Source organism: Lissotriton vulgaris, chromosome 1_1, assembly GCF_964263255.1.
Source record: "Lissotriton vulgaris chromosome 1_1, aLisVul1.2, whole genome shotgun sequence".
NCBI lineage: Eukaryota > Metazoa > Chordata > Amphibia > Caudata > Salamandridae > Lissotriton > Lissotriton vulgaris.
In genome coordinates, this window is record NC_141685.1 from 2052743604 (window position 1) to 2052761235 (window position 17632).

Here is a 17632-nt window from a genome sequence, read left to right on the forward strand (position 1 = left end):
TACCACCACACAACCAATACCAATACCCCCACTACCAATACCACCAGAAATACCACCAACAATATCACCACTAATACCTCTACCAATACCACCATCCCCAATACCACCACCAGCACCACCAATACCACCACCATCAATACCACCACCACCACCAATTACATCACCACCACCAATAACACTGCCAAAAACACCACCGATACCCCAACCCCCAGGAATACCACCACCACCACCAATATTATCACCACTGTCAATACCACCACCAACATAAACACCACCAGTACAACCACCAATACCACTGCCAACATTAATACCATAACCAATACCACCAATACCAACACCACCAATACCACCACCAGCAATACCATTAGCATCACCAGCAATACCAACACCACTGAATTCACCACCACCAATACCACCCCCACCAATACCACTACCACCATTGCCACCACACAACCAATACTAATACCCCTACTACCAATACCACTACAAATACCAACACCACCAATACCACCACCACCAATACCACCACCAATAATACCACAAACACCACTAATACCACCATCAATACCACCACACTAACAATACCAATACAACCACCACCAATACCACCACCAATACCACCACTAATACCACATCAATACCACCACCAATACCACCACCAGCACCAATATCATCACCACCAAATACCACCACCACCACTGCTACCACTACCACTACCAATACCGCCACCATCAATACCATCACCACCACAAATACCACTGCCACCAATTACACCACCACCGCCAATAACACTGCCAATAACACTACCAATACCACCACCACCAGGAATACCACCAATACCACCACCACCAAGACCACCACCACCTCCAATACCCCACCAATACCACCATCAGCAATACCTCCAATCAACAATACCACCAACTTCACAAATACCACCACCACAAATACCATGACCAATACCACAACCACCAATACCACCACCAATACCACCACCATCCATAATACCACCAATACCTCCACCACCAATTATACCACCACCATCAGCAATACCACCAATCATCAATACCACCCCCTTCATCAATACCACCACCACAAATACCATGACCAATACCACCACCACCAATACCACCACCACCACCCATAATACCACCAATACCACCACTGTCAATCCCACCACCAATACCAACACCACCAATACCACTGCCAACAACAATACCACCACCAATACCACCACTACCAATATCAATACCACCACCCCAATACCAACAAAACCACTAATACCACCACCACCAATACCACCCCCACCAATACCACCACACCACCAATACCAATACCACCACCACCAACACCACCACCAATACCACCACCAATATTACCACTAATACCTCCACCAATACTATCACCAATACCATCCCCACCACCATATCACCACGACCAATACCACCATCACCACCACCAATACCTCCACCACTGCCACCAATACCACCACCACCAATACCACCACCAACACCATCACTACCACCAATTACATCACAACTGCCAATAACACTCCCAATACCACCACCAATACCACCACCACCATGAATATCCCCAGCACCAATAACACAACCACAAATAATACCACCACCACCAATGCCACCATCACCAATTCCACAACCACCACCAATACCACCGCCAATACCAATACCACCACCACCAATACCACCATCACCACTAATACCATCACCAATACGAATACCACTGCCAACACCAACACCACCAATATCAACACCACCACACCACCACCAATACCACCACCACAAATACCACCAACAGCACTAATACCACCACCACCACCAATACCACTACACCACCAATACCAATACCACCAATACCACCACCGATATCACCACTAACACCACCACCAAGAACACCACCAATACCACCACCAGCACCAATATCACCACCACCAATACCACCACCACCACCAATATCACCACCACTGCCACCATTACTACCACCAATACCACCCCCATCAATACCACCACCACCACCAATACCACCACCACCAATTACACCACCACCGCCAATTAACTGTCAACAACACCACCAATACCACTACCACCAGGAAACCACCACCACCACCACCACAAATAATAACACCACCACCAATATCATCACCACCAATACCACCACCACCATTACCACCGCCAATACCAATACCAACACCAATACCACCAACAATTCCACCACCACCAATACCACACCACTAATACCACCCCTGCCATTACCACCACTACCACTAATACCACCACCGCTAATACCACCAATGCCATACCAATACCACCACTGCAGTACCACCACCACCAATACCACCACCACCAGGAATACCACCACCACCAATACCAATAGCACCACTACCAATACCACCATCACCACCAATACCACCATGGCCAATACCACCACCACCACCACCAATATCACCACCACCAGTACCAATACCACCACCACTAATGCCACCACAACCACTAATATCACCACCACCAAAAGTACCAACACAACACCACCAATACCACCAAAACCACCACCACCAATACCACCAATACCACCACCAGTAATAACACCACCACCAATACCACCACCACCAAAACCACCACCAATAACACCAGCACAACCAATAACCCACCGCCAATACCACCACCAATACCACCACCAATACCAAGACCCCACCAATACCAGTACCACCACCACCAATACCACCACTACCGCCATCAATACCACCACAAATACCAATACCACCACCACTAATACCACTACCACCAATGCCAATACGGCCACCACCAAAACCACCACCTCTGCCAATACCACCACTACCAATACCACCAATGCCACCGCCACCACCACCAATACCACCACCACTAATACCATAAATACCACCACGACTCATACCAATAACCACCACCACCAATACCAATACCACCACCACCAATACCACCAATTCAGTGCCTCTCGCTAGTCATAGCAGGGGCACTGAATGAGGCAAGAGTTGCAGGCAGAGACCATCCCTCCCTCCATGGCTGCCATAAAGCACAGCCCACCCTGCTCCAGGAGGTGAAGCCAAGGCCCTACTACAGCTGGAGGGTTTTTGTTAGGCCAAAGATAGCAATGACATTACGCAATGTCACACTGCACACTCAAATCACTGAGAGGGCAGGAAATAGTCCCCATTGCCGCTTTTCCTCCTGAGCCACGACAGTGTAATCACAGAGCAAAAGTTGTTAGTGTTTATTGCTCATATCACTTGTAACTCTCGCTTCACACTAGTGTTTGTGTAATTTACAACACTTACACATCTTCTTCGCTGCACTATTTATCACTACTTTGAAGATGTCACAGGCAAGTCTCTTTCTCTGATATTTACACAAGCGGTCGAGAAGGCCCTTTATTTTAATGCAATAGGTCTCGCATTTGCGAGAGTTTAAGCTATTAGTATTATAAATGATAATGCCTTTTATGTATGTCTTAACCCAAAATATAAATAAAAGGCATTTCCATTTACAATGAAAATGGCTCAAACTTGCGTGAATGCGAGACCTATTGCATTGCAAATGCTAGTTTAGTTGTAGGAGGTGAGCCCTTCTCCGGAAGCTTGAAGCCGGCATTCAAATTGTGCAGTTTGTGTTTAGTAATCACTATTTTGGTTTTAACTGAGTTTACCTTGTTAGATATTGGGTTACTGGTTGGCTAGGTTATGCACCTAAGCCTGGCAGAACCTACCACGCTAGTCAGGGCAAGGGAGTTAGACACACAAGATAACCAGTGATCACCCCCTTCGTAGCTTGGCAGAGCAGTGAGGCTTATCCTAGAGGCAATGGGTGAAATGTTTGTGCAACACACACACACACACATAACCATCAGTGATACACTATTAACACCACAAAAAGAAACTCCACACAAGGTTATATGAAAATATCCTTTGCATTGTTCCTAAAACACATTAGACCACAATCACATAAATCACAGTGCCAACTAATTGGTTGTCTTGTCATCACATAGATCCTAAATCACTTTGCCAACCTGGCAATTGTCATCACATTACAAGTTAGTGAAAAACAGAAAATATTTAAAGATTGCACACGTTCTAGCAATATCATGCCAACATTATGCATAACTGTATACACAAAACAAAATCAGGTGGTTGTGAGATTTAAACACATCTTTACTTATGCATGAAGTACATGTTACTCAATAATCATGACCTCAAATTTGTTTTAGTAATGATTGAACACAAACTTTTTTTAAACATTCACATTTGGTGTGAAAAAAGAAAATACAATCCACATTAAATTCAATGGATATAAAGTAAAAAATATTTGAACATGTGTGAAATATGGAAAGATAAATCAAATATACATTGTGATAATGCAAACTTTTTACATGAACTAGGCTAAAATTGCATCCTCACCAATTCAAGATTTTACAAGACCGGAGCACTACATTCATAGAAAGTGCTCTTAGTCCTGGAACGTATAAAGGGTCCATAGGTATCCAATATGGGCTTCCAATATTTTTGTTAGACAAATGAATTAATATGTCCATATTGATACTGGTTGGATTAGGATCCCCTATTGATCCCAGTCAAACATCACAGCATCACAGTGCACATTCTGCAATGTCTGAGTAATGCCTGTTATCCTCATAAATGCACAGTATATATGACATAAATGATCACCTAAGGGTATGGGTAACAAGTGCTTAGGGAATGCACACTACAGCAGAATTAATTTAAGCATATCCACATTACCACCCATGTATGTTCACACAATGGTCCCTCGGGACCCAGAAAAGGCAGTGGCGAGGAAGGCTGGGAAGAAACAAAAAGTATGTCTGCCCTGGCTCCTTAGGACTGGGTGGATGACTGTGGCATTTGCGGGCATCCTAGGCAGCTCTGAGCGGTGGGCAGGACCTCGAAGAGGAGAGAACCCATGGGCTCACCTTCCACTAATCTCAGTGCAAAGCGAAGCTTCTATCAGCCCAGAGCCTTCCACCCTATGCCCTTTAACCATGGCTGCCTGCAACCACATGGTGTAGCCGCTCAGCCTCGGCAAGGGGGGACCTGCTCCCTGATCCTTCTAGGCTGTGGTGCTGGACGAGACTTCCCCGCAGTAGCCGCACCCATAGTGAAATCCCTGTTGGCTCCGCTCTCTTCCACTCACACAGTGATGCTGGCATTGCCAGGCAATGGAGAGGACCTCCCAGTCCAGGCTTCATCTCTGTTTGTGTGCTGGTTTGCAGCCCGGGGACACGTAGCAGAACCCCTGCTGCAGATAAATCAAAGTAAAATTATGCATGAACATGACAGGGAGAGGGAGAGTGCTTCTTCTGTTGTAGCTCTCCCCTCCCTTTGCTCAACTATCACGTGGGAAGTGCAGCACTACACATGCTGAACAGCAACCCAAAAATGCTCCTTTATTTTTTTTTTGTCGGGTGAGCCCACTTCTCGGACTCATGCAACAGAATTCCAAAGAGCTCACCATGTGCATTTGGCAAACAGGGAGGGCTGTACTACACAGTCCGTGGAGAACAAACGGGGGGCAAGAGCAGGCAGCAACCAGCAGGCCAGCCCATCAGGGTCCTTTTCAAGCAAGAGCAAAGTGGCAATCCTTCTTGTGACCTAGCAGGCCACATGTCAGCACAGCAGAAGCAAGCAAGTTCAGATGGCGGTTCCTCCTGGCAGTACAGTAGTTCCTCCCGGCAATGTGCAGGATGTTTACAGAGCCATGGTTGGTTAGAAGTCCCATCCTGTGTCTACAAATCATGGTGTCACAGTCTCGGTACTTGTAGTCCAAAAGTCCTTGTTCTTGGGGAACTTCAAACAACTTCCAGAGGTGCACCACACTCCCCATTTAATCCCAAGTTCTGGCTCCAGACACACTATAGGGGGGCAGAGACTGAATTGTGAAAGTCAGGCACCGCCCTATTCAGGTGCGGGTGCAACTCCCCCCACCACTCTGAATGCAGACCAGGCTTATTCAGGTGCATGGTAAACTCCTCCCACCAATCTTAATGCAGCCAAGGTCTATTCAAACCAGTGCTCAATCATTCAGGAAAGGCAGAACACACCTCAACCACCTTGTGACTCTCTAGACTGAATGCACATTCCCTTCTCCTGTCAGTCTAAACCAGATGGTGAATACACAACCAGACAGGGCAGAAAAAGCACACAGAAACTTCTTCTTCCAAAAGTGGCATTTCTCAAATAGTAATAACAAATCCTCTTTCACCAATACACAGGATGTATTACTACTGTTCCAAACATACCAATCATGGCACTCCACTGAGACTACTCTACTCACAATAGCAGACTCCATTAGACTAGCCCTAGATAATCGACAGCTATCCATGCTGATTCTACTAGATCTATCAGCCACATTCAACACCATCTCACACTCACTCCTGGTGCAGCGTCTCTAACAGCTAGGCATCTATGGGTTAGCATTGGCATGGTTGGTAGATGTTCTCAAAAACAGAATTCAAACACTCTCTATAGGGACATACCATTCCAGAACCATACCACTGAAAAAAGGTGTCCCCCGGGGCTCTTCCCGAAGCCATACACTTTTCAATGTCTATGTAATCCTGTTGCCCCAGCGTATTAAATGTCATGGGATTGAGAAATGTTCATATGCAGATGACACACAGTTGATAATCTCATTTGGGCAAGACATAGGGAGTATCAAACAAACATTCCTTTCCTGCATGAAAGAGATCGCTATTAGGATATCGCTCAATTGCCTCCAACTTAATGCAGGAAAGACAGTATGTATACTGTTTGGCGCAAAGCTTAGAGTATCTGAAGGAACATTCGGTGGCCGGAGGAACTGGGCTCTGCTCCCTCGCCCACTAGAACCACAAAACATCCAGGCATAATCTTAAATGATCAACTATCAATGCAAGACCATATTGCCTCCGTATGTGGCAAATGCTTTAGCACTATGCATTTGCTCAAAAAAATCTTTAAATGGCTACTATTGAAATCACGAAAAAACTCTCATCCACATACTAATTATCTCCCTCCTGGACTATGGAACTGGTTTGTTTTTTGCCTCCAGTGAATTACTTTTGTTCAAACTACAAGTGGTCTGAAATACGACAGCATGTTTGGTTAATAACCTACCCCCAAGAACCTCCTCAGCCCCCAAGCTTAAAGATCTACACTGGCTCCCCATTCAAAAGGGATCATTATTTAAATTGCTCTGTTTGACATACAAATCTATATCAGGGTCAGGGACAAAATACCTACGCAATAAGCTCATGCCCTATATTCCAAGTAGAAACCTCCAATTAAGCCACCAAACTCTTTCATGCTCCCGAAGTATTTGCACCACCAAATATGGAGGCCGTGCCTTCTCCTATCTTGCTCCGCACAACTGAAATAAACGTCCTCTTTCCATTCGGATATGTCCAAGCTCAGTTAAATGTAAGAAATGCCAGAAAACCTTGTTGTTCTAATTTCTTCTTTCCCTCACCTACCTGCCCTTCAGTGCCGAGATGTCCTTTTGGTGTTGAGCCATGAGCTATGCAAGTATCAAATAATATAACATAACAACATAACATGGCCACGCTATCCCTTTCACATTAAAAATTACCACCAAAGCATATATCAGGGAATTCCCTATGCAAACCTTTGAGAGGAGCAGCCTCACTACAGTGAGAAACCAAATAGACTGTTTGACACTACCAGGACATTCCACACTGCCCCAGGACATGTCCTACATTGTACCTACACAGCATCCTGCCCATAGGGTTAGCTAGGGTCTACCTTAAGCGTGACCTATATGTAGTAAAAGGGGAATTTCAGACATGGCAACTACTTTAAATGCCACTTCACTGCAGCAGTAAACTGCGTACGTAGGCCCTGCAGCGGCAGAGGGCTTAGACAGGTTTGAAATGCTACTTTGGTGGGTGGCGCAAGCCGTGCTGCAGGCCCACTAGTAGCATTTAATTTACAGGCCCTGGGTAAATGGGACACCACTGTACAAGGGACTTACAGGTAAATAAAATATACCAAACAGGTGTAGAGTAATCTTACCAGGTTTACAAGAGAGAGTACATGCACGTTAGCACTGATCTGCAGTGGGTAAGTGGTCAAAGTCATAAAACCAACAAAAACAGATCAGAAAAAAATACAGGAGGAAGGCAAAAAGTCTGGGGATAACCCTGCAAAAAGGGTAATTTCCAGCAAGCTTTAATGACTGTTCATTCAATCCCAGGAATATAGCATAGTATTTTGAAGTTGCTCCACGGTATTGACAATACTAAAGAACAGCTGCATGTCATCAGCATTCTTGTAGATTTTCGCCCTCTGCTTCTGTAAGACATGTACCAGAGGGCGCATATAGAGATTTCTAAGTGGCGTTGATAGAGAGTAGTCCTCGGGTAATTAAACCTTTTTTGGAGCAGCAAGGAAAGATATGGACAGTCTGAGAGTGGCCGTGAAGGAAATATTGTATCCAATCTAATGCTTAGCCCTGCAAACCTGAGGGTGCTACACAGTAGATCAAAATCGCACAATCCACCTTGTTGAATGCTGCAGATAAATGCAAAAGGACTAATGCCTGGGCCAGTCCTTTATCTGAATCCTCTCTCATGTCATCAAATACCCAAAATATGAAAATCTGAGTTGAATGGGAGGAATGGAGTCCCGTTTGATGAGAATCAAGGAAGGCAGAGTCCAATAGGATGTAGCAAATTAGTTGGGCAATATGAGCCTCCAACAGTTTTGCCAAGTAGGGGAGCAAGGAAATGGGAAATAGTTGGATCCTCTCCAGGTTTATTTAAAAGTGGAATTACTACTGCCTTCTTACAGGCGAGGGAGGGGGGGGGGGGGCAATGCCCTGACTCAGACATAAGTTAAGTAAGGAAATCACTGGGTCCGGAAAAAGGGAGAATACGATTTCTAAAATGGGAGGGAATGCTACCTTTTATCACTTGCAGTTAACAAAGAAAGAATTCAGGTCATCACAAAGGTTATGAGTAGGAGCAACCAGAACTTTTAATCTATCCACATTAGATAGTTCCATGATGATTCTAAACATTTCTTTAGATTTATTTTCCGAATTTAGTGTGTACTAAAAGCCTTCGGTCTACCCCTGTATGTACTAATAACTGCAACCCAACATCTGCATGTCTGAAATGGCAACAGAGCCTTCCTTGCACCTCTGTGTACTAATAGATTTAGGTTTGCACCTGCGTTCACAAAATAGCCAAAACACTGCACCCATGTCAATGCAATGGCATCAGACCCTGCACATGTGTCATTCTGAACAACCTATGATGAAACCAAAGTTAATTTGTTATACTTTATCAGCAAGATAGATCTTTCCTTCAACGAGTCTTCCTTTAAATTTCAGAACTTCTTCAATATAGCAATTTAGCTCAATGTTATGCTCCTCACAAGATCAAGGAGACATAAACTCCTGTTACCCCGGTGCTTTTTGAATAATTATTGACAAACATAGTAATCCTGGTTCCAGAATCAACACAAAATGGTTATACTGTGTTCCCAACTTTGAAATCAAGTACAGGATCAATATACTCTGGAGATTTCACCTGTCACAATATCTTGATTTTGCCATCAGGAGGACCACATCTTCACCACACTGCTGTTCAGAATCAGTTTTGTCTTCGTAATCCTTACTTTCAAACATTAAAACTTTTGTGGTTAGTTCTCTGCGAACTCTGTGTACTCTGTTAGTACTTTTGCGAAGTGACCAATTTTGTTATAATTTCCACAAGAAACTGTTTTGCTGGGCAAGGTTTACCCATTTCATTATAAAGTGCATTGCCACAATGGAAACAAATATTAGATTGTTTAAAAAAAAATTGGATCAGGTTTGTTAACATCAATCTCCGGTCTCATATGCATATCTACTCATAGAAATACTGTGCCCACTGCATCCGCAGGCTTATCCTCACGCTCTTTAACAGAAATCTGAGAAATCTCAATGCTTTTGACAGTGTGATGGACTCTCCTTAAGAAGGGCTGCCAATAGACAACAATTTTTTTTTCTTGAATGTATTTGTTTTTGCACTGACTAATGAACTGATCACTAACAAGTTGATCACTTAAGTTCTCAAACTGACATTCAGAAACGAGTTTCCACAAAACAGTAATATATATATCAACATCCTCCACTGACAATTGCTTTCTCGTAAAAAAAACCTGTGTTAAAGCACAACCAAACGAGGTTGAGTGTCATATCTAATTTGAAAATTGTTGACGGTCATCTGAAATTCATCCACATTTTCATCTTCAACGTAAGGTAAATCTGGAAGATGTTTAAAAGTGGATCTTTCATCTAAACCTAATGAATACAACGGTAAGAATTGTTTTCGTTCAGCTCTGAATTTTGCCGCACCTGTAGCCCCCAGGTAAGTCTGGAAGGCAACAGACCATTGTCTCCATGAACTGGGCGGATCACTAGGAATTTGTAGAAATGGTGGAGGAGTATTCACAATCTGAATGTTTCACTCTACTGAACACACACTAAAACAAATGTGAATGTCGCTAACCCAGGACTCGAATGTTCAATTTAAAGGGACACTAGACTTGAATGTGCCTCACTGCTCACAAAATAGCAATGTGACACACAACAACCTAGAATACAGTGGTGGCAAGAAAAACAGTAAACGACCAAGAGAAAACTGTGATTATCACTGAACACTGCTACTAACACAATGTTACCAAAATAGCCCTATAAAAAAGTTATACACACTAAAATCCTGTATTTTGAATATTATAAACATTTCACCAAGATAAATACATACCCATAGTGAATACCTTGTCAGTACTGACTTTCCCAGCCCATGCTGTACACACAGAATTCCTGGATTTCAAAATGAGTATGCATATTACCCGGTAGTATTTGAACTTGGACTGATCTCTTCAAAACTGATTTCCGTTTTTCAATGTCATTTGGTGTGCATATGACTGGGAAAATAAATAGTGCCAAAGTCACCTTCCAGTAGACTTATGCAACTGTTGTAATCAACAAATTCAAAGCATACACCCTTGTTTCTGGTGAAACCAAAGCCTGCAAAGTAATTTTATAGTACAAAGTAAAAATAAAGGTGGAACACTAATATACACTACACGAGAAACACCCTCACACTGAAATACCTAGGCCCTGCATGAACCTGAACTCAATAAGGCAGCCATTGAAAGTAGTATTCCCTCGATGTGGCAAAACATGATGATGTCAGCACATGTGCAGTCACTTGACACCTTGTCCTAAAGCACAACCACATTATGACGTATCCAACGTAGGCAGAAGAAATCTCACCTAACTCACAAAGGTTCTGCCAAATACTAGCTATAATTGGCAGAATGCCAATATTTAGCACCTGAGCATATCGTTTGTCCATGAAAAGACCACACAAATGAGATTGGATGGTCAGGATGGAAGCAGTGGACTTCACATGGTTTGCATATACTGAATCTCTGGCTCAGCTCTACAAAGCTTGTTTTCACGATCACGAGTAACGCGAATGAAAATTAGTTGAATGCATCAATGCTTGAATGTGAAAGACAAGTTTTGTACCCTGCAGAGCCCCACTCAATACACAGCTGCAGTGGTGTCAATGCTTTTGGGTTACTAACAGCACGCTAAACTGGAACATCATGGTGATTGGGAACAAACCTATTTTGTTGTTCTCAATACCACACACACACACAAAATAAACAACACTTTAACTAAAAAGTGTGTTTATTCCACCAGGGGCCTCTTGTTGCTTAGCACATCAAAAACAACTACACAGAATTTTATTAAAAGCGCACAAATGTATGGTGCGAACAACAGTAACTAAATGGAGATTTCTACAATGGTTAAAATGTGATCTAAAAAACCTAACTCCCTAAGACCTACTAATATGCACTATGCTAGGACATAAGCATAGCATGACTTGCTTCCAGATTTTCTAAGGGATATTCAGCACAGCGCATATCTTTTTATGGCCAAGTGCTGCAATAATCAGTATTCAGGGAGGCTATGATTCCTATGAATGTCAAACATGTGTCACATAAGTCCCTCACAGGCTTGATATCAGATCTCAGTGGAAATTACAATAAAGCAGCATTTCTGGCCATCAACAAAAGTGATGAAGTGGCAATCTTTTTATACTATAACTTTTCTAAGATGGAATTTCTAAAATATAACAATTCAAACTACACTTCTTTAGCTATTGTGCTTGTTTGACCTTGTAAGTAAGAACATAATGCACCAGTTTCAGACTGATGTTGCTGTATGTTTCTAGCTGATATCTATGTCTAAGTGACTTGAAACCTTCACAGGTTTAAGAAAGATAAGTGTAGGAAATTGGGTTACTGATTTAGGGAGGTTAAACCCTACTTAAGCAGCAACCACAACTCTTGACAGGTTGAAGCAAAAGCAAACCCCAAATAAACCTGTGCCCAATCCTCAGATAGCTTGGCGCAAAACACTTAGGGGGTCATTACGATTGCGGTTTTTCCGCATCCTCGGGGCCGGCGGAAGCCACCGCCGGCCCCGAGGATGCGGAAAAACCGCAGCGGACTGACCAAAGACCCACCGCCACATTAGGATGGCTGGTGGGTCCTGGTTTCCGTCCGCAGCTTTTCCGCCGCGGTCGGATTACAACCGCGGCGGAAAAGCTCTAATATGGTGACGGTGTCTTCCAGACACCGTCCACCATATTAGGATGGCCAGTGAGTTATGCTTTTCCGCGGCGGGTTTTCCGCCGTGGAAAAGCATACGGAACTTCACTGCGGGGGCCCGTTGCGGGCCCCCTAGGTGAAGGGGGGGTGGGGGGGTGCACATGGGGGGTACCTATGGTACCCCCCTGCATTTGCATGCAGAAAGCGGCAGGCACCGCGCGGTGCCTGCCTCTTTCTGCATGCAAATGCAATGCGTGCATTTTTAACATTGCCGCGGGTGCAGCTTGAAGCTGCATCCGCGGCAATGTTAAAAATAGAGGATGTGACCGCCAGGGTGTCGGTCACATCCTAATTGCACAGGAGGGAACTCCGCATGCCATGCGGAGGTTCCCTCCTGCTCTGGGGTCGCGGACGGATGCAAGTCCGTCCGCGATCCTAATCGACCCCTATGGCTTAATTTAGAGGCAATGTTCAAAGTATTTTGGCCGTACTTCAAACAGTAATATTGCAAAAAGTCAACACAAGAAAAAGCCCACAACAATTTGGAAAAATAGACTAAAATGTAATCAATTATTTGACACCACAATGACAAAAATCCAATTAGTAGAACCAGCAATTTTAAAGATTTAGCTAAAACTAGTGCCTAAAAGCACAAATCACCAACTGTTGTTATGTGATAACGCCAGAATGGGAAAAAGCACATGTTCGGGTCGACCATGATGGGTCGTGGTCTTGGTAAAAGTTACACCCACTGGATAACTCCTATTCTGGTTGCTGAGCTTTGCGAGATCCCATGTGGATGGTAGCATCGTGCAGGGCAGTGCCGATGAGCTGTGAAGTGCAATGGGAGGTACTACATTGAGGAACATTGTGAAGCTGTAGTTCAAAGGAGCTGCACGGCTGCGATGCTCAGTCCTGCATCAAACAGTGGCAGACCAGGGGAGATGCCAAGCTCTAATAAATGTCCTGTGTTAGGGAGGCAGCGTGCAGCAGTACTTAAGAAGAGTTGCTGGCTCCTGTGTTGCAGCCGTGTCACAAAGTAGCAGTTTCGATGGGGAGCTACAAAGAGATGCATTTTGGTGCATTGGTTTTGCTCAAAGACCACAAATGGGTTGGCAGAGTACCTTCAGGCCTACTTTCAAGGCTCCAGGACTGAGATGGCGCCACTTGGGGCAGGTCTCACAACAGGCAGAGTCCCTGTGTGGTTGGAGCCTTTTATGTCCCTCTGGCTCTGATCAGAAGGCCAACCAGCTACCTCTTGGAGTGACAAATCCAGTCCTTCTCACTCAGCCGCAGAACAGCATAGTAGCAGAACAGCAGAGTAGAGGTACTTTCTGCAGCATGGTAGGAAAGCAGGCCATCTGAGTCTTCATAGGGTTCAGAGGTGTACTGAAGGGTTGGGTCTGAGGACCGACTATTTAAACTTGGTGCCCACATGGAAGTGTCCCCCCCCAAAGAGTTATCTGGAATTTCGGCCTCCCTGACCTGTCCTCAGCTTGTCTTGTGGCACAAAATATTAGTTTGAAACCCTTTGTGAGTGAGTTTTGATAGAGTCTTTGTGACCTGCAGGTGAACTAGGTGACAGCACTGTCTCTCCATCAATTTCAGGAATGATCCATTCTGCCAAAACCTATCCCCCCTTTGTCTCACTGTCTGAGAGTAATACCTGGAGGGGTATCCATACCACTATCGTTAGTCTACCGTAAGGGGAATTCATACCCTTCCAGGTCCACCAATAATAGTGCAACGAGGGTGTATGTTTTAAATGCATGAATTCATTTTTGAACCCAGTAGTGTCCGATCTACACTTTTTAATTACAGATACATTGGATTTCCTGCATAGAATCTTTGATATAAAATTGGGAAGAAAGAATGTAATTTTTGGTGTTAGATGGGATATCATTTTACACAAGTATTTGTCACAAAGTTGAGCATTATTTAAGGACAAGATCGATCAGATTCTGCGAACATAGTAAAATGATGGAACAGTGTTCAGTGGTGCAATCTTTAAGCAGTGTCAGGGTACAGCACTGGAAACCTTCTTTGCCTTCTGCTATGCAAATTTGAATATGGACTGGTGGGAGGAGCAGGTGGTGGCAGTGGAATGGATAAGTGAACCAATACTATCAATCTTTGGGTCCACTTTATTGATGACGTATTTGTTATATGGAGAGGCAGTATGTTTGAACTCGTTTGTAGTAGAAATCAACATCAATGATTTGAATTTGAAGTTCACATGCAGTATCAGTGATACTGTGGTAATTTCCAGTGTGAGCTCATTTGGGTCCTCCCTTTTTTGCATTTTAGACATTTTAAGCTGAGTCTGCTTGCTCTGCGTAGCCGCATAAAAAAAAAAATGTTTTTGTAATTGTATTTTAAGAATACGCTGTACACACTTTTTTTTAATCAGGGACTCTTCTTGAGATTTTGGCAGCACATTCTGTACTAGGTTGCTGGGAATACATAACAGCATAGTGTAGTGTTTTCTTTGTTCATTCAGCAACAGTTCCTCATGTTTAGATGTAAAACTGTTGCCCATCTGCAACTCCCACACCATATATTGATATAAACTGTGCCCCATCCCCTTGGGGGCCTGAGGAGAAAATTCCATCAGTGATGCTCCCCCCGTTCCTATTCTGGGCTTTCCGAATGCAAAGCAAGTGTATTTTCTCAGTAATTCAAGATTGAAAAAACTATCTGAAATCCATTGGTGGAGGTGAATAAATTGTTTATCTGTTGGCATGCAATCTGCAGTGACTGTGATGATTGGGTTTTATCTTGTCCTGTCCTGGTGAGAGCAGAGTCCATGGTTCTCCTTATATATTACCACTCGTATGTAAATGTGCTAATTCACCTGGAAGATCCATCTGTTTAGCCCCCACCCTGTCCACTTCATAGTATTCAAAGGTCTTCCTACCTTTTGCCAGAATAAAGGGCAGCTTACCAAAAGGAGTCTCAGGGCAATTCCTACTGATTTTGATGATGTGTTCTTGATGCAGAGAAATATGAGGACATCTCAACCAAAGAAAGAGGCACTTACTTCATATAGTTAGGAGGCAGCACCCTTGTTTGTTGGAGAGCTACCTCTTTGTAGTCTTGTTGTCTTCTCGATTGGAGGATTCATCTTATCACAGATTTCTGAATAAATATGCGTAAGGAACAATCACATTACCAAAATGTGCACAAGGCCACCTGAGACATTTCCATGAGGTCCATTATGCAGATGTGCTGTAGAATATGTACTGGACAGTTACCCAACAAGGTAGCACTTAGTAATTAATCAATCAAAAGTACTCAAGTATGGTAGCTATTTGGTGCAAAACTATGGACTCTTTTTGGATAAAGAGGCAGGTGAGGTTCAATTCTGGTGCAGTCACTCACACAGCTACTGACACACCCAGAGAGACACTTAGACACCAACACACAAACCCTTTCTGCCACTGTCACATCTACTCACAGATCCATCCAGCTACTCACCCATACATACCATCATTTACATATCTACTAACACACCCACAAAACCTCTCATAGACCTACTCACAGACCCATACAGCCAATTACACACCCACTCACATACCCACATAACCTCTCACACAGCCAGTCACAGACCCATGCAGCTAGCCACACACCCAAAAACCACTCACACTCCCTTACAGACATTTAAACACCCACTCCCAGACCCACATAGACACTCACTTAACCACCCACGGACCCATACAATAACTCACAAAACTACTCATAGACTCACACACCCACTCACACAATCTTTCAGCTACTCATACTCCAATTCACATACCCATAGAGCCACTCACAAACACACAAAACCATAAACACACTAACTCACAGACCCACTCAGCTACTCACACACCCTGTGACATACTCAAATGACCACTCACACACCCACTCACAGACCCATGTAGCAACTCACACACCCACTCATACATCTAGAATGCTACTCACACAGATGCTTACGGATCCATACAGACACTTACACACCCATTCACAGATCCATACAGCCACTCACAAAACCAGTTCATACACCCACACAGCTACTCACGCACCTACTCAATGTCTCATACAGCCATCCACACACCCACTCACACACCTACAATACCACTTATACATCCACTCATAGACCCATACAGCCACTCACAGACCTATACAGCCACTCTCACTCACTCTAAAATGTTCCAGTTTAAAGTTTGGAAATATTGTTAAAATAAACTCAGGGAATCAGTACCAAATGTTACAGAGTTCCTTATAGTTAGGAAATTACATTTTAGAATTTCACTGAAAAAGTAAAGGTTATCAGTACGTCATAGTTAGGAAATATTAAAGATGTAGACAGTTACTGAAAAAATCAAAGGTTATATGCACGTTATAGTTCGACTCAGATTTCACTTGTACAAAACCAGTGAAATTGAGCAGTTATGTGAGCTAATTGTAACTTATGCCCCTGCAATGCACTGCTTCTGACCTCGCAATTTAAATTACTCATGGCATGGTCAGTATCATCACTGATGACTTCTCAAATTACATCACTGATGATATCATCCACATAGCCACTCATACTCCCCCATATAACCTCCTACACACCCACACACATAAAACCATTCACATATCCATTATTAAACTCATACAAATACTCATAAACCCATTCAATCATCCATACTGTCACTCACACACCTACTCACTTACCCACACAGCCACTCAAACTGCTCACCAAGACCCATTCAGCCACTCACACACCAACTCAGTCACCCATATAGCCACTCACAAACATACACACTCACAAATACAGCTACTCACACAGATACTTACACACTTGTAGAGGCACTCACACAACAACTCACTCACCCAAATAGTCACTCACACACCTACTCACTCACCGATACAGCTTTTCACACACTTAATCATTCATCTATACTGCTACTCACATCTCCACTGACTGACTTAGAC